General features: G+C 33.6%; 2 long non-coding RNA genes across 3 annotated transcripts; one reads left to right on the top strand and one right to left on the bottom strand.

The window, feature by feature from the left end:
* Positions 1 to 14573: 14573 nt before the first annotated feature.
* LOC131595273 (uncharacterized) lies at positions 14574 to 17855 on the bottom strand. The gene is made up of 2 exons (XR_009281799.1): positions 17457 to 17855; positions 14574 to 14969 (listed from the first exon to the last, which is right to left on the bottom strand). It is a non-coding gene; the product is annotated as an uncharacterized LOC131595273 (long non-coding RNA).
* Positions 17098 to 20326, top strand: LOC131595272 (uncharacterized). 2 transcript variants are annotated; one of them, XR_009281798.1, is made up of 5 exons: positions 17098 to 17512; positions 17650 to 17763; positions 17849 to 18079; positions 18210 to 18305; positions 19778 to 20322. It is a non-coding gene; the product is annotated as an uncharacterized LOC131595272 (long non-coding RNA). The 2 variants fall into 2 exon arrangements; XR_009281797.1 differs by having other exon boundaries at positions 17849 to 18305; positions 19778 to 20326.
* The last annotated feature ends 1106 nt before the right edge of the window (positions 20327 to 21432 follow it).

Here is a 21432-nt window from a genome sequence, read left to right on the forward strand (position 1 = left end):
TTCATCATCATAAGATCATAGTCCCTTCGAAGTTGCCTACGATAAAAAGTGATCTTGTCCCTCGATGTTGCCTCGGTAAATGATGATTTGTCCCAATTGCTAAGGTATCCTCACTGGTTGCCTAAAGAATAATGACTATTCTATCCTTCCCTAAAGACTACCTACCCTCTTTATGGTAGGGACAGTCTTATGGCGAACGATAATCTTCGATGACCCTTCCACATCCAATGAAAGGACTTCCTACCCACTTATGGTATGGATAGCCCCTTCACCTTGAAAAGCTAAAAGAACATTTCTTTCAAAACTTAGGGTAGGTGCTCTTAAATGCTTGCTCCTTTCAAAATTCAAAACTATCTTTTTCCCACTACTTTTCAAATACTTTCAAACAAGGCTACGCTTACTTACAAGCTAAAGTCCTTAACAAAGTTTTTACTATTCAAACACTACACTTACTTTTCAAACATTTCAAAACAAACAAAGTGAGCTAAGCAATTAAGAGCCCATGGATAACCATGGATGCAAAGGGTGCTTACACCTTCCCTTTGCATAACCTACCCCCCGAACTCCATCTCTTTTCAAAGAAGGTCGTTCCTGTTCTTTTATGCCTTTCCTAATTGGATAAAATAAAAGTCGGTGGCGACTCTTGCTATCCGCGACATTTCAAAAAGTCAGTTCTCCCACCGTATTACAATTACACACATGAAAAACCACTTATTTTTCAAAATGCGCCCAGTGTAACCGGTTACGAGAAATAGCGTAACCGCTTACGCTTGACGTAACCTATTCGCTATTATTTGAAAACAACTGTAATCGGTTACTGTAACCGATTACGAGCTCAAAAATGCAGATTTTTGAAAATAACACTCAGTGTAACCGGTTACCGTAATCGATTACGCCCCCCTGTAGCAGAAAACGAGTTTGACAGCAACTCAGCCCATTCTATATGTCTCCAAATCGTACCAATACGAGAATACACCAATAACAAAGCCAACTTCACTCATTTAACACCATTATATCGTACTACAATTCTATTTAACATCAATCACCATCCACCATAATCAATTGCATCAAAAATTGTGAAATTGAACCTAAAAGCTTCAAAACCCCAACATCCCAAAACCTAACATACATCCTAATTGAATCAAACAATACACAAATTCAGTTCTACCATTCATAAACTAATAAAAGATGGTAATCGAAAAAGTTCCCCCTTACCTTAGCACAAGTTCTTGGATCTTCCTCTTCCTCTTTCAAACTCTTTCACGTACTCTGCTCTTTTTCTTCTTCTGACTCTTTTTGCTTTCTTTTTTCCAATTTCCTTCTTTTCCCTCATTTATGAAAAATAGAATATAACACTTAGCACCCCCCTTTACTAAACACAACACCAAGCCCAATAACATTATTTCTCAATTTTCTCCAATTAATCCAATTTAAAATACCAAATAATCCCAATAATTAATTTAAATGTTCTAATTAAATTAAAATGGAAAATATGGGGTGTTACACCATTTCCCACATGCATTCCAGAATGCATGTGACTTCCCGGATACGTGCCAAGACGCGTGCCAGTTTCCCACATGCATGCGAGAATGCATGTCAATGCTCAGATGCATACCCAGACGCGTTTGAGTTTCCCACATGCATGTCACTTCCTACATGTGTTCCCAAACGCGTGTCAACAGGCCAGATGCGTCCCAATACGCGTGTGGGCGTAAGTTTTGTGGATCTTGGATTTGAAAGCCCAAAAAGAGGAAATAAAAAACAAAGGAGAATTATGTGCACGAGTTGTTGAATTTGGGAGACGAAATTGACGGCAAAGAACACCGTACCAGGCTGGAGAACATAGATTTATGCTTGAAATCCAGATTTCATGAGATTCTTCAATTGAAGACTTATTTTCCATCCATTATATGTAATGTTTACACTAAATACTATGTTTTTCTTGAATATTATGAGTAGCTTCCTGATTATGGATGTAATGAGTTCAATTTTATTGATGCAATGACAATGATATTTTCTTAATGGTTGATTTGTACTTATATCTGTTCTTAGTGCTTTACCCGTCGGACAAATGGATTCTGAGTTTACATGAATAAATTATGTCGGACCGCTTTTATTCATTGATCTGATTAAGAACATGTGGTAAAAAATATCACCTAGGACTTGGGATATTTAACCGTAACCGGATTATTCTTGTTATTTGAATGCTTGATCACAATCGTAATTTCCTATGGACATAGTAATTAGGTTGTGTAATCAAAGACCTTATCACTAGTTGTGTAATCAAATACCTTAACACTAATCTTAAAACAAAACCCCATTCTAGTTTTTGTTTAATTGATCCATGCATTGAACTCAATATTTAGTACGCAGTCCTTGAGAATTGAGATCGACATTCGGGGAATTTCCCTATTATTACTACAAAACTCAAAATGGTACAATTCCTTTTTTACCGATCAGTTGTCATCAGTCGGCAATTTTCTATGAACCGGTCTCCAAAAAAGAAAGGACTTTGTGGGACGAATGGCATTGTTCCAAAGAATACTTCCCTGAGAATGGTTGTTAGGCCTGCTACAGAAATTATATGCCACTTTAAGGGACAATTGACCACTATCAGTGGGTTTCCAGATCAGAATATCTTGCACCTGCTGATTGGCATAAACGTTATCACATAATTGCACTTACGAAAGACATAAACTGAGAATTTCTGAAGGAAGAACAATTTTTCCGTCATGAATAAAATCCTTCAAATGAGTTTGATAATTCAAAATGAATTTCCTCAGTGATTAAATCCTTTAGAGTTTGCCCGTACCAGTTGTCCTTCCAAAGATTAATATTCTCTCTATTACCATCCATCCAAATTGAATTATTCTTAATATCTACTTGAAAATTTTTACTCACTAACCTGAAAGAAGGGAAAACATGGTATTTCACCCGTTTTCCTCTTTTAAATACTCTAGACTTCAATATTCTAGCCCAATCTTCCCGGCCATTAATAATACTCCAACAATGTTTCAAATCAGCAGTGTCATTTGGAGCCCTCAAAGATCTTATACCAAGACCCTCATCTTTCACTTCTCTACATCAATGTTTCCAAGCCACTGTGACCAATTTCCTTTTGTTTATATCAACAATCCATATAAAGTTCCTACACCACCTTTCCACCATCTTGATTAGACTAATAGGCCAAGAGAAAATAATTATAGAATAAATCATCATGCTTTGAATGACCGACCAAACCAAATGCAGTAGAGAGCAAACTAGCTTTCCACGCAACAAGCTTGCTTTTGATCATATTCGCTAGAGGTTGGAAATAGATCATTTTTTGCCTTCCTTTGAAAATGGAAACCCCCAGATAAGTGAAAGGGTGTTGGCCGTTGTAAAACCCTATTTTATTAGCCAACAAACAGTGTCTATCATTAGACATTGAACCTGCATAAATAAAAGACTTGGTGGGATTGCAAACTTAACCTGAATAATCATCTTATATTGAGAACAACTCTGATTTGATTTAAATTTGTCTGAACAAATGAACACTCCTAACCACAGTGTCAATTTTCTTTTAGATTAATAGTAAATTACAAAGTTTTCAACAACGATAAAGTGTGATCCATTTTTCAAGCCCAAGTAAAATAATAAACTCAAATTAACTTGAAATGAAAACTTGGTGAACGAAGTAACATTTTGAGTATTTCTTTATGATTTTTTACATATTGTTTTTCCATAGAAACCAAAACATAATGATTTTGAGTAGTACATGACAAGTTAGTGTGGGAAATTTTTTTAGTACCATGTTTTTCCATTTTATTTTCCACTTCACCACCATTTTCAAAATATTACACAAATATCAATCTTTCAAATAAAAAACATTTTTGGAGTAGGTCCGCCTATGCTATTGACTCTCTCTCTCTCCTAACTTTACAAGCACCCACCAATTGGTTGGTGGTCCTCCTTTTCCATTTTTTATTTTAATTGTTTAATATAGAGTATATTTTATTAAATAAACATTATATATTTCAAAATATAATAAATTTTTATTGTAACTCTAAATATAAATATTTTATTAAATAAATATTATATATTTCACAATGATAATAAATAAAATTTTCCATGATATATCTTGACATTATTATATATATATATATATATATATATATATATATATATATATATATATATATATATATATATATATATATATATATATATATATATATATATATATATATATATATATATATATATATGGGGTTTGCTAACATAGACTCACTTGATTTTATGATGGTCTATTTTAGCAACATGCCCTTTATAGTACATTTAATAATTTTTTTAGTTAAAACTTGCTAAAACGCATTCATAAAAATGAGTGAGTGTATTTTAGCAAACCTATGTGGGATTTGCTAAAATACACCCATTTATTTTGATTAAGGTTTGTTTTAGCAACATGCACCTTCAGGTGCATTTACCCTTTTTTAGCCAATTCTTACTAAAATAGACCTTAAAAAAATAAATAGGTCTATTTTAGCAAACCTATTCTTTTTGGTTGAACAGGTGACCAGCGATGGTAGGCTTGATCTTTGGTGATGGTAAAAGGGTTGTACCTGCAAGGCACTCCGATGCCACAGTAAGTGAAGGAACAAAGAGGTACAACAGAAAGTATTAGATTTTGGGTGAGAGAAATGAATTACATTTTCCCTCTAGAGATAGAGAGAAATTTATAATAATCTCTTTGGATTGGATCCCCTATTTTATGGGCTTGGGCGCTATTTGCGGCCCAGAATATAGGAGACTGTTAGACTGGGTTCCGACCAGTCGTGCACGGGGGAACTAGCCGTTGCCGAGGACGGGGTCTCTGAGTGCTCGTTTGGTTGTCAGTCGTGCCCGATAGAGAGGGATGTGCCTTTTCCTGCGGACAGAGTGTGTTGGGCCAATGTGTATTGGGTCAAAGAGTGGATTGGGGCAATTAAAATAATTGGGCTAGTCCAGAACAATATATATATATATATATATATATATATATATATATATATATATATATATATATATATATATATATATATTACTATCTTCCCTAATAATTATTATTTGTTACTATTAGAATATGTATATATTCATTGTATGTATCATATTCATTAGATTTTAATTGTATTAGCTATCAATTATATTTATAAGCATCTATATAGAATTCGAAAATAGTTATATATAATTCATAAATTGTATCAATGAAAAACATAAAATTATATTCTTACATGGTATCAACTTTATCGGTCCTAAGCCTCTAAACCCTTACCCCTTCTCCTCACTACCTCCATGCCAGGAATTATTTTCTCCCACAAACCACATTGATGACACTTCATCAACGTTAAACCCAAATTCATTGGCGAAAAAACTAAAGTTAACTACCCTTTCGCTCATTAATGTCAAAACTATCATTTCAGTGATGTTGTATAATGACTTCAATCTTTATATCTCGTGGTCGGCCCTGTTTAAGGTGCAAACACGCATTCACAACACGCTCGATCATGTCACTCATCCCTCTAATGAACAAGTAATCCACGCACCAGCAACTCTAAAAGCTAGCGATTTCGATCTTTGGAATCGTCTAGATAATGTTGTGTTGCAATGGATGTATGCAATCGTCTAATAAGACATCCTTACTTCCATCCACGTGATTGACGATTCAGTCGAACAGTGTTAGAACCGCATTCCTTGCCATGTTCAATGATAACGAACATTCAAAGGTTTAATAACTTGAAAACTATTTCAGCAATACCAACCTAGAGGATTTTCCATCCATCAAAGCTTACTGTAACCGTTTCAATCTCCTATCAGATCAATTTATACATTTTGATTCTCTGGTCTCAAATTCCTGTTTAGTATTGAAAATGATCTTTGATCTCAATAATTCTTATGTCGGGTTCGTGACTTACATCCAACAACACAATCCTTTACCAACATTCTACGCTGCAAACTCTATATTTGAACTCGAAGAATGAACTCTTATTCAAAGGGTTTCTCATGATTCTTCCTCATCCACACTAGCGACGCTCGTGGCCAACACTACTATACTGACCTCTAATCTTCTTCCTCCATCGGAGTTCTCAACAAACACCATACAACACTAGACTTCTACAAACTACAACAATCACGAAAGTGGAAAGAAGAATAACCGCGATAATTTTGGTGATCGAAACTGTGGGAGAGGTGGCAGGACCAACGACCACAAAAAACTTTCACACTGGAAACAATGGCCTTTTAATAGCAGTGCGCTCCTTGGACCATTCCACTTTGTACTTATCCATATTAAAATTGGAATCAATCTAACAATGTTTCCCAACAAGGAGGAATTCTTGGACCAAGACACATGATGCTCAATGTGAATGCACCGAACCCAACTAAAATTGAAAATTCTATTCACACCATGAATCTTGCTCAGCCAGACCAGTCTTGGTATATGATTACTGACATGACTTTATCGTAAGGAAATCTCTCTTCTTAGAGAGTATCCAATGAACTTAAGAGCTTTTAGTAAGTTCAACTTTTAAACCCCCTTATCCAAGGAAAATGAAGTTTGTGGCTAACTTTAAACTAAACAAAGAACAAAAAGATAAGTTGTGATGCTTCCTTCCGAATGATTGATTGAAGAGGTTAGTCTTCTTCCAAAACTCTAACTTGGAGCGGTTATTCTTCAAGTTGAACAAAGATTTCACACATATTGATCTTGAACCTGGGTGAGCTTTTAAACCGGGCTAAACTCACAAACCTAGGAGATTTTATATCAGGTTATTTTCCAACCTTTGTAAGCTTTTAATATCGGACTGAGCTTGAACCAAAAAGAGGTTTTACATAGGATAACCGCCAACCAATATGAGATTTTAACATCGGGTTGATCTTGAACCAGTGAAGACTTTTAAATAGACTAAGCCTTCTAATCAAACAGACGATTTTGTAACTAAATCCCCAAAATTTAGCTTTTAACATGTTTATCTTTGAACACAAATAAAAAATCCATAAATGGATGAATTATTCAACCATGTTAGAAATACATGTTTCATGGTGAATTTACAAATCTACCCTTCCAAAACTATTTTAAAAATGCAAAAAGATCAAGATGCCTCACTTGAAAAATAACTTTTTCTATGGCGCTATGGCTATGTTTAAATGAGAGAAAGTAAAGAAAAATATTTTAGAGAAAGAGTGAGGTATGAGAGCTGACATTTATGAAAAGATATCTCTATTTATAGGCTAGATCAGGTTGACACAAAAAAAGAATGTTTTTGGGGCCATAATTGATTAGCCAATCAATTGGCATATGTACCAATAAATTGGTTGGCATAAAATTAATTAGTTAGTAAGTTTTAAAATTAAATGAAAGATATATAATCGTTTCCTATCATTAAGATGATGTCCTAATCGCTTATGATGCATTTTTGCACCAACCTAATTGATTAAGTGAAGTGCCAATCGATTTCCCTGAGCTTTTTTTAAACGACTTCAAGGAAATTTTAGAAGAATTTTCTTGAGAAAAATAAGTTTATAAACTTGTTTATGTGTTTGTGATTAGCCGTATACTTTGTGATAAAGCCCTTATGCTTTTACAATGTATGTCCACTAAAACGCATTAGGGTGAGCTTTCATATGCTTCAAGAATTGTCAAATACTTTCAATACTATGGACTTTTGCTTGATCTTTACTTGGATATGAGGCTTGAGTTATATTCCATTTAGGATCCATCATTAGATAATCAAGTTTCTCAAACCCTGTTGATCTTTTTGCATCTTTAACTGTTTTATACTTGACTTTAGTTGCTATCATTAAAACCAAGTTGCCATCTTCAAAAGCATTTTCCTCTTATAGAGAGCTTCCTTGATTAATAACCAGCAAAACATAGTTCCATATTCTCCCCGTTTTTAATGATGACAACGCTTATCTCATGGAGATAGTAAAAGAAACAAATATTAGGTTGGAGTAATTAAATTCTCTTACAATTAAGTAGAGAGTATTCTCTACTCCCCTGTGAATATACTTCCCCCTTTGTCGAAATTAAAAAGGCATGTAAAGATGCATTGCGACAATTTTAAACATGCAAAAATATTAGCAATTATACATATAGGAAATTAAAACATCACTCTTTTAATTAGTTGAAAACTTCTAGGAATTCAAAGTACAAAAGGGAAATTATGGAAATGAAATAGTACGGAAAAAAGGAACTAAAGAAAAAGACTAGATATTCTAAAACACATTGATGAGATCATTCATTGCAAGAAGCATCATTATCCCTTGTGATGAGTTTCTTGATCTTCTTCATATCCTTGGCAAAATTCTAACTTATTTTCAAAACTTTCTCGATCTTGGCGTCTTCTACCTCTTTCTGGATTTTCTTCTTCTTCCTTGATTATTGGATCATCCTATATTTTTCCATGTTTGATGAGAAACTTTATTTCTCTAAGATAAGTATAGGTGATCCTATGGTTGATTAATTCTACAACAGCATCCATGGTGTTAATGTTAAATGTTGTTAAGAGCTTGGTGATATTGGCCCATAAGGGAGTCTTGTTGACTGGTTATCTTTGAAGCTAATCATCTGGGGTACAACATCTTGTCTAGTAGGGGTACAACATCTTGTCTAGTTACGTAGCTATGGTTTACATTCTTTGGAAAGATAATTCTAGTTAGAAGGTAGTGAAAGGTTCAAATATTTGTTTTTAAGTGGGTTGATTTGAAAGGGACCATTCTTTTTTCCATGGGATTGATAACAATGCCACTTAGGGATATGAAGTGTTTAGAGTTTCTAAATCCTAAGGTTCTATCATGGGTATAGGACTTTCCTTCAAAAGGTAGCTAAAAATTTCTTCCAAAATTGTCCTGGTGGATATTTATTTCCAATCCCCTTACTAATGTTCTTAGTGAGGTTCCTACATTTCTTAAGTTTAAGTAAAATTCTCTTACAAGGTTTGGGAATGTTCTCTCTGGTACCTATGTAAATAAATCATTGAAGGAGACTTGACATATTTGATGAAAATTTTTGTGACTTTTTAATAGGCTTGGCTCCAAGTACCATGGTTGAATCACCTTATTCCCTAAGATCATCATCTTCTTTTCTTGCTCGCTGTTTATCAACCCGTCAGTAAAAAACATCCTTTCTTGGTGCTTCTATAAGTTTGTGGGTTAAATAGGCCATGATGATGCTTACAACGAGAGAAACAAAACTCACACAAGAAAGATACTAGAGGGGATGAAATTTTTTAGATGTAAGAATGAATGATAGAGCATAACTATTTATAATGCGCCTTATGGTGATTTGATTAGGGGTGGCAAACGGGCATGCCCGCCCCGTTTAGGCCCGCCCCGCAAAAGCCCGCGAAAAAACGGGGCGGGGCGGGGCGGGCATATTGAAGAGTGCGGGCCGAAAACCTTGTCCCGCCCCGCAAAAAAGTGAGGGCGGGTCGGGAAAAGCCCGCGGGCATTGAACCTTTTAGGCCTAAAAATAGTAAAATTGTATGAAAAAGCTTATGCCCGCAAAAGCCCGCAAAAAAACGGGGCGGGGCGGGGCGGGCACATACAAGGGAGCGGGCCTAAAACCTTGCCCCGCCCCGCGAAAACATGCGGGTAAAACGGGCTTTTCCCGCGGGCCGGGCCCGTTTTGCCAACCCTAGATTTGATCATGTATTTCTAGAAAGAAGTCATTGGAGATTCTTCTCATTGAAAATGTATTTGAAATCATTCCAAATTGGGTGTGCCAATTGATTACCTATGGGCTCCAATCGATTAGAGAATCAGATCTTATAGGATTTTGGGGGCTTGTCATCATTGCAACAATCTGATTTCCTTGGAGACTATATTTGGCTTGGATTTAATTTGAAAATATGTGCGCCAACCTCTTCCAATCTTTTTCCATAAGATGCCAATTGATTGGACTTACGACACTCAACCTCCTTGGTGCATTTTGGGTCTTGTGCTGGATTTTATTACTTTTCTGCACCCCTGTTCAGCCTTATGTTCATCTTCTTTCTATAACACACTTAGAAACTCGCCTTTGTGGTTAGTAAATATAATTTTTTTAGATGATAAAAATTAAGACCACTATTGTGAGATATTGGATCGAACTCTAGTATGGTCTATGGGTAGCTTCTTGGTTCGACAGTTCGACAGGGTTAAGCATGAAGTCGAAGGCTGTTAACATGCTGGTGTCGAAGTGTGCATGTTATAGTCGAAGATGGGTCTAGCATGCAGGTGTCGAAGATGCTAGGGTTGTTAGCATGTTAAATTAGGTTTTAGTGTTTAAACCCTAATTTGTTAAGTTAGCTTGATTGTTAAGTTGGCTTGTGTAATGGGCCTTGTGGAAAAAGCTCATTAGTTAGTATGTTAGGTTTTATTACAAATAGCATACTAGTCTCTCATTATCGCAACACAGCAAATCCTAATTTAGGGTGAGAGAGGTTATTTGTTATTCTTGTAAACTTGTAATCTTGTTTTCTAAAAGAAAGTAAAAGAATAGCATTTATAACCAATTCTTGTGTTCTTCTTCTTCCTTGTTCTTTATTCATCTCTTGTTTTATACTTTGTTCTTGGCATTGAATTTACAACAAATATTTTAAATGATTAATTAGAGTTTCTTTCGATCATTTCAATCTTAAAATAGTGTACTACCTCAAATATCAATAGGCCTTGTTAAAAACTTCGCTTAAATGGAACTCCAATCATATTTGGGTGTGTCTTTCCCTATGTATCATTGGATGTGAGCGTTGGTATAAAAACCGAGAAGGATAAGTCGATTACAGACATACTCATTAAACCTACTATGAGGTTAACTAATCACTAAGGATCATAAATATTGAGACTTCCTCAAAACATTTGTTTTGACCATTGACGTTGATATTGACCATCATCGTACATTTTTAGATTAAAGACTTATTGTATACTTATGATTATACATCTTTCTTTGAACACCTCCTGTTAATAATCATTTAAGAGCTTCATGATGGAACGCATGCATGCAAAACACACTAAGGTTTCACCTTTGGTACCCAGATTTTCTTGGGTCCAAGTGGGTTAGTTTTTCTAGAAGGTCTAGGGTTATTACCTTTAGATCTTTTCTATTTGTCTAATCATAAGCGCTCTAATTGGCCAAATCTTTTGTAGTGTGTTCTTTTATAAATTGAACGATTATTTTTCTTGTGATCTACACCTTTACTAGGTTCTCTATCCTTTTTTAATCCTAGCCCATTCTTATTTAAGTCAAGCTTTTATTTCCCTTGGCTAAACTTACATGGCATTTCATGCAATTCACTTACTTCCTTATTCAAAAAGACACAAGTTTCACATGATTAATAAGAGTTTCTAATATTGGTTATTTCTAATTTAAAAGATTTATTGCTTTCTTCATGAAAACCTAAATACTCCTTAGGTCTAAATTGTTAATTTTATAATTTTCTTTGACCAACATAACATTAATTCTAAACAATTTCTTATAACATGGTTTAGTTACCTCATAATCTTTTTTGTAGGATGCCTTTAAGCATACTTCGTCTTCTTTGTTAGAAGGAGTTTTTTCTATGTTTCTCCTCGAGGTTGATATCTCGTCTCCTTTTATTCTTTTAAATATTCCTCTTAAAGATACTATACTTATTCTTTACAGTTTCAGAAGCAAAGGCCTCTATTTATAGGCATAATTTGTGGTTTGTGGAGGGAAAAATCTGATCAAAAGAAGTTCACATGTGATACTTGTACAATTTTGCTTCTTCATGAAGAAACATGAAAGTTATGGTTCCAATGGTATGGTACAAGCATGCTTGGAGTTGTTGGTTGCTTTAAACATGTTTGGTCCGAGTTTTAGATGGAGAGTATGCAGAAGCAACAAGTTGGAAGCTCAAGGAGAGTGGACTTTGTGATTAAAGTGGCTTTACAAGAATGGATGTCACCACTTTATGCTTGAAATGGAATGAAACTTTGGACAATGCTTAAAACACATCGATCATAGCTCAAAAGCAAGTGAAATCAGCTGAGTTTGGTGCCTTGAACAAATTAAAGGGGCTTCAAGAAAGGAATCTTTGCATTTGGAGTAGTTTTGGTTCATAACTTCTTCATGTTCATGGAGTTTTTCAAGTGTTATGGAGCCATATTGACAAAATCATATCTCCTAGGTCAAGTCATGGAATTTCATGCTATTGATCTCTCTAGAAAGCCCTTGTTACATAATTCAATCCACTTGTTAAAATTTTCCTTAAACTCCCTTAGGATCATGGAGAAAAATGGCCATAAAGTTAAGAAAAATTTAAGTGAAAACACTTAAAAAAATTCTAAGTTTTTTTGGAACATAATCTTCAAAATTCCAAATCTCTCATAATAATCATTTTTTGAAGAAATGTTCATTGTGATGAGTTGTTTGTTTGATCAAGATCTACAACTTTCATGTTTGGAGATTTTTGAGTTTGTAGGCAAAATTTGGAGTTCTCATAATTAGGTCAAATTCACTTAAAAACCCTAATTTTGACTTTTGTTGACTTTTTTATTCTTGGAAAATTTTCTTGATTTCTCTTGGTCAAATGTCTTCAATAGTCATATGATGATGATTTGAATCCTTAAAAAGTTCATGGTTGACCATTTTTCTCAAAAGTCAAAGGTTGACCCACACAGTTGACTTTTTCAAATGAACTGCAGTTTTGTGGATTCCACATGAATCAAGGTCTCCTCTTAAAATTAATGATGTGAATGGATTATAATGTTTATTTGGATTCCTGTGAATCATGGTTTGAGTCTTGGAGCCATGTCCTAATTAAAAGTCAACCCTCTAGTGGAATTAGGTCAAAAACCCGAATTTGGGCATCAGGTGATCTTGAAAGTTGTTGATCTTGAATTGGGTCATCCTTGGACTTGGATATTGATGAGAGAACCCTTTGAATCATCCTTTGAATCATAGGAGAAGTTTTGAACTCCTTGTGGGCCTCAAAACCCTAATTTGTCCAGTCTCCTCTTGATCAGCCTCCTATCTTAGGACACAAGCAACAAACAACAATTTTTTTTGGTATTTTTTGTTTAGAAAATGATGTATGCATAATGATAATGATGATGATGATCCTACTACTTGAAATGAGGGTGGGATCTCAGTGGTCAAAAATTGGGGTATGACACATGGAAGTTAGTCGAATTTCCAGCACATACAAAATCTATCAAAGTAAAGTGGGTGTTCAAGGTGAAACACAATGATGATGGTTCGATAGCAAGACATAAAGAAAGATTAGTAGCTCGAGGTTTTCTTCAAAGAGCATGACTCTACTACACTGAAGTATTTTCTCTAGTAACAAGAGTGTCACACATGAAGGCTGCAAGAAGAACTCTTAGATACTTAAAAGGATCGATAAAGTATGGAATTCTATTTCGACAAAACTCTGAAGGCAAATATGCAATAAATACTTTTTTTTCAGATGTTGATTGGTGTGGAGAAAAGAAAGATCAAAGAAGTACAACAGGATATTTCTTTCAAGTATTTGGTGCCTCAATTTTATGGTGTTCAAAGAAACAACCTGTGGTGGCATTATCATCGTTCGAAGCTGAATATGTAGCAGTATCCTATGCTCCATGTCAAGCAATTTGGATCAGATCGATACTTGAAGAAATGGAGGTCGAAGTAAAGAAACCTCTGGTGTTTCAAATCGACAACAAGTCAGTCATATATCTGGCGAAGAATCAATTTCTGCATGGAATGAGTAAGCTTATCGAAGCTAGATTTCACTTCTTGTGGGAAAAGGAAAATCGAGGTGAACTTGAAGTTAGGCATTGCTCGAGTGAAGCACAATTGACCGACATTTTCACCAACTGATTGAAGATTGACAGATTCCTAAATTTGAGAAAGAAAATTAGGAATGGTTCAAATTGATTATTTTTAAAGTATGTTCAACAACTTAGATTATAGGGTGATATGTTGAGATATTATTGAAATATTAGATATAATATCAAATATAATCCAAGTTGTGTAAGCCGAAACCCAATTAAAATTATATATATATATATATATATATATATATATATATATATATATATATATATATATATATATATATATATATATATATATATATATATATATATATATATATATATATCATATCATTATTTATACAATTCAACTAAATAATATATAAACCTTATTTTTATATTATTTTCTCTTTCTCTGTTTGTTAAAAATATCTCACGTACTAACCATAGCAAAGAAAAATGTTAAAGCATGTTTTTATGCTTTCTTTTCCTAACATATTTCTTTTGATTAATTCAAAGGGCTTTACATTTGAAACAAACAATAAATGATAAAAATATTATTTTAAATCTTGTTCTCATCAAAAGTAAAATTAGAGATTATTTTTATCTAAATTAATTTGTTTCAAACAACCCGATCTTGAGAAATCTAAAAGTGTTTCTTTTAGTTTCTTGATGAGACTTTGGATAATAATATAAAACACGTTGAAAGTTGGTTAATTTAATTAATTTACATAATGATTTTTTATATGAGTATTTTAAAGATTTATAAACCAAAAACACAAGAGCTAGGCCATCGCTTGGGACCTAATTAAGAAGAAAAATCAAACAAAAGTTGTATACTCTCAAGTTTGAAAGGCTCTTAAAATACAAAACACACCATATTTAAGAAAACTAATGTTCTAACACCACGTGACAATTTCCATGTCTATTTTCTACCTTACTTTGCCCTAGATTCATGCAAAAGCATGAAATTTATACTAGTCGATCTATACTAAAAGTGCTTATAATTTATACAAGATGCATGCATGGTAAACATCAATTATTTTTTACTATACTATTATCTTCCTTGAGTTAGCTTTCTAGGTCTTCAAAGTTGATTGCTCATTTTCACCTTGGGAGTTGCCTTTGTTCTGCCCTAAGTGAAGAAACCTTTGCTTCCAACTCCTATTGTAATTGAAGTAGCTATTATATCGATTCCTTCCCGGCAAAGGAATCTGAAAAGAAGGTGGCATTTTTGGGTGAGTAGTTTTCTGTGTTTCACCACCATCATTATTGCTATTTGGCACACCAATAACAAATCTCTTGGATTGATCAGCCATGTCTTTAAGGAAGGAAATGGTTTTTCTTTGAGTTTGTTCTCACTTTGATGCTATTTAATACGAATATATTGGATCCAAATTTATAGATGAAGGAAGAATAATATCTCTATGCATTATTGCCGAAGCTTAGGAGGAAAGTATTGACTATTTTATTAATAGAAAATATTCTCTCTACGAAAATATCTATGTTATTTTCCTTTTTCAATCATGCTCGTTTTTTATAATAAAATTTATGTTATATTCATTTACGATAACCAAATCTGGGAATATATTGATTCGTTATGTTGCTTTGTAGACACTTGGAGAAATGGTGTGTTAAATAAAATAAAAACACTTGGATAGTTGGACACGCCAGATATTCTATTTGGACTCGTATCTAATAGGGCTTACCTATTGTATTTGTATGCCAATTATGGATGATGATTCCCTGCCTTAGAATTCAAAGCTTTCAAATTTTTTGGACAATCGATAAGATTAAGATTAAGGGTGGCGAAATGGGACGGATCCGTCAGACATATCCATTTTGTACGCATTTTTTTGCAGGGAAGTCAAGGTTTTAACCCTAAACTCTCTTATATGCTCGTCCCATTCCGTCCGGTTTTTTTTTGAAATTTTGCGGGCGCGGACATTATCATGAAAAATTGTAATTTTTAAGCTTAAAATGTGCAATGTCTAAGGGTCCGCCCCTCCACACACTCAATTTTTTTCGGGACGGGGTAAGATTTTAGGCATGTTACTCACGAGTGATTTTAAGAAACAACCACGAGTTTAGTTCACTAGTGAGATTAACTCGAAAAATCTCGAAAGCAATCTGTGCAAAATAAATGTACGAGAAAAATTGTGTGTGAATTCAATGAAAATGTTTGAATGAAGATAAAATGGACACAAACTTTAATAACAAAAAAGTTTGGATAAAAAAATGAACAAAAAAAAGGCAATATCTGACATTAAACAGTAAATGACAATAAAGCAAAGTGTCTCAATTAAGAAAACATAAAGAAAATAAAAGCAAGGGGCGGGGACTCATACTTGTTCCTCACAAACTGTTTCGCTCTTTGACTCAGGTTCTTTAGTTCCATAGACTAATATATGAATCTTACGACCTTGATTACAATGCATGAGTCTACTATTTAGAATAATCTAACAATAACGGTCGATAATGGTTGAATCCTAAAGATCTGACACGCATCCTCCTACTTAGACCTTTACACTCTAATGTCTTTCCATGCATATTCAAGGACATAACTGCTAAAGAACCAAGTATCATGTTGATAACTACTTCGAACCTCTCAAATGTCTTCAAGAATATCTGATTCAACACTTGTCGAAACATCCCTTCACTTAATTGACTCTTAGCCTTAAAAAATGAAGGGTTAAATAAGTTTTTGGTCCTTCTAAATATTGTTAAATTGTAATTCCTTGTGTCGAAAAGATTTGATTTGATTTGGAAGTGTGGAAACAATTTGTTACACACATATTTGATTTAGATCTATATTAGATAGATTTGATTTAGGTCTAAAATATATTAGATTTAATTTAGTTTCAAAATAGGTATTTTAAGCTTTTATAGTTTTGGGCATTGGCTTAGAGAGCAAGCTAACCTAAATCTATAAATAGAGGGAGTAACCCCTATTTTTGTAATCAAGTCAATTGATTTTTTGTATCGCCTAATTTAATAGCACTTTTAAAAAAAGTGATATTGAAAAGGATAAAACATATCTATAATAACACTTTGTCACAAAACGCTATTATTAAATTTCTATATAATAGCACTTTATACTTAAGCGATATTATAGGATACAAAGAATCTAGTTTTGATAGCCTTTGTCACAAAACGCTATTATTAAACTTCTCTATAATAGCACTTTCTTTAAAACGCTATTAATATTATTTTTTATGATAGCATTTTCTTATAAAACGCTATTATTTTACTATCATATATTATTAATTAATAAAATAAAAAGGCTATTATTTTTGTTAGCATTTATCTAAAGCGCTATTGATTTATATAATAAATAATTAATAAAAAAAAACAAAACACTCGGTCTCCCTCACTCTTTCCGATAGCTCCCTCTCTTTCGTTTCAATTCACGAAAACTCTCGGTCTCCCTCTCTTTGATTACTATATCTTTCTGTTTCTCTCCATCGATCTCTCTCTTGTTCAATCAACAACAACCTTCAGTTTCCCTATGTTCTCATCGTTCTCCATGATTCAAACAGCAAAAACCAGAAACATTCTCATGTCATCAAAACCCTAGAGTTTCAAAATTAGATTAAATAGCAATGGAGTGCAAGTTCAATCGAATATCATGGGGGCTATTACCGATCAAGTCTCGATGAACACAGTGGTATTTTAAAAAAAAGCGAAGAAGGAGATCTTACACGGTCGGAGCTTGTCCGGCGAGACTTCCTTTTCCGGCGGTGGTTCAGTAACTCGGGTAAGTCTTCGTGGTCCCACCTTTCTTCTTCTTCTGTATTCGAAATTTAGTGTTGTTGATGAATATCTTGATCTGATGTTAATACTTCGATTTCATTTTGTTGTTGGAGCTGAGTTGCAATCGTTTTACTTCTGCAGGTCTGGTTCATTGCAGGTGAGGTGATGAAGCAGATGAGTTCAATGGCTCATTGTTCAATTAATTGATGCTGCAGCTTTTTGAATTGGTTTGTTGGTTGTGGCTGCTATGGTGCTGTAAGTGATGTTTAGCAGGAAATCAGAATAAGTTTTGGTTTGTGTTGTTGTGTCTGATTTTTGGTTTTGTGAAATGATTTTACAGATTTGTGTATGAAGATTTTCTACATTTGGGAAAGGCTCTACAGAGAGTATGATCTCTCCTTGGTGCAGGGTATGTTTGAAGGGAGTTTTGGAGAGTTTTTATTGTGAAATTCTGTGAAGACTCAACAGAAAATCAAGGAAAGTTTTTTTTGTGTTTCCTCCCCCCTCTGCTTGATTCTTGTTGCCCTTTTATAGAAGAATAGTGGGTGAACCTTGGGCTAAAAACTGAAGGGTAAAAACAAACTTAACTCCTAAGTTAAGTTGACTTAGTGCTGATTTTCTCCTTTTTTTTTTCTTCTCTTTTTCTGCTATGCTGTACCAAGTAGACAACAATTAACTTATCCTTTCTTTTGGTTTTGCAGGCAGCCCTTTGATTAAAGCAAGTCTTGCTTTATGAGCAAGTTTTATGGTACAGATTTTCCCTTCCAACGGCAGGATATTTAAAGGCATATGGTGTGGTAAAGTAACTTAACTTATAGTTTCAAACTAGCTAATATGGCGTGGTAATTGGTAGATGACAAACTTCTCAGATAGATGGCTACAGATTTGACTTAGGTAGATGTACCTGGAACAGTATGTGTAGTTAGGAAACATTAATTGCTTAAGAAAAACCTTAGAGAGACTGAACCCTAATAGAAAGCTTTAAGCTATGGACATAAGAGATGTTATGTTATGTGTACTGATTCGTTATACATTATTAAGAAAATTCAATTATTGTATTAACTTAACTAGAGATGATTTGTTTTATAGTAGATGAGCACTTTGTCTCACTCAACAGCACTTGAGATCGAGTCTTAGCCATAATTACTATTAGGAGAACATATTTGGCTTGACTTTTAGCATGCTGTAAATGTTTGTGTGCAATGCAATAATCAATGCAATGCAATAATCAAGTACAAGCTCGGCAATCTCTATTTAGTTACAACTTGGCCAGCTGTGATCATATAAATGATTTTTCTGAGAGTCTCGTCCAATGATCTTTCTCTGAGTATTATCGTCGCTGTTTGATTGCCACTTGAATCTCTAATTGTTAATATATAGAAAACATATAAAGTTTTTTTCTTATTGATTCAAGTAAAGTGATGTTAAATTTGTTGGCTAAGTGTTATGCTGGCCCCATCAGTAACGTTACTAAATGAACATTCATCACCATCCCTTCTATTTTGGTATGTGTTTGTAAAAATTGTTAGAAATATAATAGTTTCATAGTAGTCACCACAAGTTACTTTATAAGGGTACAACTCTTGGTCATAGTCCTACTAAGTCTGCATTGCTTTTTTATGCATTTAACTATTTAAATACTTACCTATCATTTGGTGAAGGTTTTATGAGTTTGGTTAGTGGTATTAATCATGATTGTGTATACTGACATTGTTAACCAATTTTTCTTTTAATCAAAGTGTGTGTATATGAATTGGATATATAAATGAACTGACAGATGGTGATAGAACACTAAAATGCTAGTAGTTTATATTAGAATGCACATGTCATGACATTGACCTAAGGCACACATCTATTTATTTATAAGTCATGTTCTTGTTAAACGTAATTACGTAATTAGTTCAATTATTGCATTAGTTATATTGGTTTTATTGTTATTAGTATATAACAATCATTCTTTATTTTATGGGTTTCATGTTATACCCACGTTAAATATTTTCTAAGGATTGCTACCACACTTTTCTGAAAATTGAAAACTCACATTATCCTCTATGATTATTTCTTAATAATAAGAAATTTATGTTGTTATAGTTCTATTTGGTTAAGTACCACTATAATTTCTTATATGGACACATATATATATATTGATCCATTTTTATGTGTATTATTTTCCTTTTTTATTTGGTTGTAGCGAATGTTTGATTACTCTATATATTTTGAATTGATTTTAATTGTACAAAACATAATTAATATTCCTTCTATGATACAGGAAAACAAGAAGCAGTTCTTTTGCTTAGCTAAGTGATTGTATCTGTGGATTCAACACTTTTGATTCGTGAAGGGTGATTACTACTTGGTGTTGTTTTGTTGTCCTTTCTTGTTTTTGTTTAGAGAATATGGCTACTTGCTTTGAGATTTGGATTGAAGTACTCTTAGTTGGAATGCAAGCGTCTACAAATTTGACTATGCAAATGACCTCTATTTTTTAGTACACTAAATGCCCTCTATATATGTTATATAATGTGTAAACAAGTGAATTTGATTTAAAATGTTATTTGGTATTGATGGATCATAATATGTATGCAATGAGTAACTTAAAGTGGTATTTGGTATTGAATTGAATGTAGCTTTTGGATATTTGCACACTAAAAGAATGATTTTGTGTAAAAAAAAATAAAAATAAAAATGTACTACAATAGCATTTTTTAAAGAGTGTTATTGATGAAACATCCTATAATAGCACTTTTAAGAGAAAGCGCTATCAAACATGTTTCATATATTAGCGCTTTCATTGAAAATGCTATCAAATATGTGCCATATATTAGCGCTTTCATTGAAAGTGCTATCAAACATGTGTCCTATAATAGCGTTTAGTTTGAAAGTGCTATCAAAATCAAATAAAAAATGCACAAAATGTCCACTTCAATAGCGCTTAAAAAAATGCTATTAAAAACTGTTACTTTAATAGCGCTTTTAAAGTGCTATTAAAAAAAACGTTTACAATAGCGGCGCGGTTAATAGCGCTTTTAAGTGCTATCAAAAATAAAATTAAACGCTATTAAATAGCTTATTTGGCGTAGTGATTTGTAGTTGCAGGTGAATAATAAAGTTTTCAACATGTTATGGGTAGAGAGTTACTCTGCAGAAACCCTAATCACTTTTCTTCTTAAAATTTCCTTTTTTATTTTCATCGTTATTGTGTGAGTGATAACAATCTTGTTCATCAAGATTGATAGAAATTCATCATAGATATTGGTGGATTTCCAACATTTGGTATCAAGAGCTCCGGTTTATCGATCAATGGAAGAAGAAGAAAATCACGATGGTGGTGAATTATGGGAATGGAAATTATCCACCAAGTTTACCAATTCTAAAAGTAGATAACTATGAGAATTGGTGCAAACAGATGAAGGTTCTATTCAGGTGTCAAGGTCTTTGAGATCTTGTAAAGGATGGAGTAAAAGAGCTTGAAAAAAATGCTTCAGAAGAAGAAAGGAAAAAACATGAAGAATCGGAGAAGAAGAGTTATAAAGCACTCTTTATAATTCATCAATGTCTGATTCCAGACAACTTCAAAAAGGTAAGTGATTCCGAATCTGCAAAAGAAGCTTGGGAGATTCTTGAAAATTCTTTTAGAGGCACAAAAAAGGTGAAATATGTGAGGTTACAAACTCACAAAAGAACGTATAAATTGCTTCAGATGGAAGATAGCAAAAGCATAATGCATTTCTTCACCAGGGTTACTAAACTAGTGAATCAAATCAAGATATGTGGATAAGCGCTAACAACAAGAGTTGTTGTTTCGAAGATCTTGAGGTCTTTAGCCCTTAAGTTCGACCATGTGGTAGTAGCCATAGAAGAGTCAAAGGATTTGTCTAAGTTGACAAAAGAAGAGCTTCAACGGGCGTTTGAATCTCATGAATA

The sequence above is a fragment of the Vicia villosa genome, linkage group LG4 (assembly GCF_029867415.1).
Source record: "Vicia villosa cultivar HV-30 ecotype Madison, WI linkage group LG4, Vvil1.0, whole genome shotgun sequence".
Lineage (NCBI taxonomy): Eukaryota > Viridiplantae > Streptophyta > Magnoliopsida > Fabales > Fabaceae > Vicia > Vicia villosa.